Source organism: Montipora foliosa, chromosome 2 (genome assembly GCF_036669935.1).
Source record: "Montipora foliosa isolate CH-2021 chromosome 2, ASM3666993v2, whole genome shotgun sequence".
NCBI classification, from domain to species: Eukaryota; Metazoa; Cnidaria; class Anthozoa; order Scleractinia; family Acroporidae; genus Montipora; species Montipora foliosa.
In genome coordinates this window covers 7,297,874-7,300,373 of record NC_090870.1, presented here as the reverse complement: position 1 = coordinate 7,300,373, position 2,500 = coordinate 7,297,874, and positions in this window count along the sequence as shown.

The window sequence follows — 2,500 nt, the reverse complement described above, 5'->3', positions numbered from 1 at the left end:
GAACTAAGCAAGGTGTAGATTTTGTTAGCCTGCTTTATGCAAAACAAATATTGATGCAAAAGTAAATAAATATTGATATACAGTTTTCAGGAAGAGCAGAAGGAAGTTTTCAAGAAGTGTCGATCGAGAATAAAGTAGTTTGCCATTAGCAACAAATTTGCGACACGAAAACAACTTAAATTTTGAACCGAGAATATCAGCGAAAAACATTTTGGGAGATTTTGACTACGTTCAATTTTTCCATTGTACTTTTGGCTGCACAAGTAAATCGCAAAATTGAATGTGAGATCGAATTCAGCGGGCGCCGTCATCAAGTTACCTTGCATGTTTACTTGCGAAACAAAGGATACATCTGTGTCAAAATGATGGCAAGACACCGGGTTTTTGATTTTGTTAGTTTGGTTTTGTTTTTCTTTTAAGTGTTTTAAAGATTGACAAGAAATGTGTGAATTCAACACAAATCACAATCGCCGAACTTTTGAGGTTGACCATTTTTTCTGCAAAGTCAAAAATTTACTCTCCAAGGCGAGGTTATTTATCCAGGAAATAGCAGTTGCTTTATTATTCATCAGCGTCACAAATTCTTGCCGATTTTGGGGCTCATTTTGTTGAAACTCAAGCACGCTTTCAACAGACCTGTTCATTTTCGTGAGTTATGCACGCGCTGCGGGCCTATTGTCTTCAAATTATACTCTCTTCCTGATCCCCCAAGACTTCCGATTACAGTCCTTAAAACTCTTCTTGAGTTTGCCTTAAAGAAAAGCCACTTTATTTTCAATGGGGATTACTATGACCAAATTGATGGTGTTGCTATCGGGTCTCCATTAGGACCTGTTTTAGCCAATTCATGTGCCACTTAATTTGAGGAGAAATGGGTACAAAATGCGAAGGACTGTCCATCCATGTTCAGATATGTAGATGACACTTTACCCTAGTTTGACAGTAATTTAATTAAGCCAGTGCAGAAATATTTCTAAATTAATTTAAAAATCTAGGGTTAGGGTTTAGGGTTATTTAAATCTCAAGTTTAATATAGACGAGCTGACAATTGCTCAGCTTATTGGGAAGATTTCAAATCAAATAGAGCGAGATAAAATTTTGGATTTTGAAGAGACAAATGCTGGGGATCCAAAGAAAAACCTTTCGTAGCAGAGTTAAGAGCCAATAAACTTAATCGAACCCGAGACATATTTCATTGGTTAAGGGCGAAAGCGCGCTCACCACTGCTCCAACTTTGTTACGACTTTCTCGTCTTATGTTCTCTTGGCAAAAATATAATCTCAAAAGAGTAGTGAAAGTTAACGGTACACCAAATGCTGTACACCAGCGGTACCGTGAATGTGGCGCCTGTATCACAAAAGAAAAAGACGACAAAATGAGCCAATCGGTATAATGTAACGCAAACATACGCAGGAAAATTTGCTTTTATCAAACGTATTGATAAAGGTCGATCGAATTACCACCGTGAACGATTTGGAAAGCTGACGTTTCGAGCGTTAGCCCTTCGTCGGAGCGAACAGAGGAATTGTGGGTGTTGTTGGTTTTTATGAGGGTGTCGAGGAACTTTGTCATTGGTGGCCATGGAAATATGGTAACATGAATTTCTGAATAAATTAATGGATTGATTCCGCGAGGATAGAGTGTACCTAGTTGAAAGATGAATTTTTGTTCCAGATTCTTGCGGCTTTCTGTGTTTCCGTAGTGTAAGGATAGGCCGTAAATTGTAATGTTGTGGTGGGAGTGATTAGGAAGAATTAAAATGGCGCGCAACTCATTTTGATGCATCTGTGTAGTTTTTTCTACATCTCGTAGGTGTTCGTGAAAGCGGTCCGCCAATCTTCTCTCTGTTTCGCCTATGTAGGTCTTCTTACATATTGTGCAGGTTATGCAATAGATGACATTTGCAGAGATGCATGTGAAGTGCACGTGGTCAGTGATTTTAACGGATCGATTCGGTCCTGAGATCTTAATTAACCATGTTAGAAATAAACGGACAAGTATTGCATCGTGTTGCTTGTACATTTGAAAGTTCCCAGTGGGTTGTCAGACTTTAGGACGCTTTCCATTTGACAGAACTGACCGGCCAGACTGGGCATTTGGAGGGACTTACTCAACAACGCTTTAAAATTTACACACTTCGATGATGATCTGTACTCCTCCAGAAGAATACGAGGGATTATCATGCAGGTGTTCCTTCAAATTTTTGCATTTTCCTTGCAAGCTGACGGGTCTGGCCGGCCAGTTCTGACAAAAGGAAAGCGCCCTTACTAGAAAGTTACCTACGTTTTAATTTGTCGCGTTTGACTGAGATAAGTGGTCTGTGGTAGAGGAAATATATGTTAAGTTTCGGGATCATTGCGGAGAATTTCGAAGTTTTTGAAAATAACATTTTTGACTGCAAGGTTTTGTGGTTGGTAGGTGAAGGTGAATGAAATTCTGTTGGTTTCTTCGTTCTGTGACGTTTGTAGTGCGATTTCTTGGGCACGATGTTTGCCTGTGG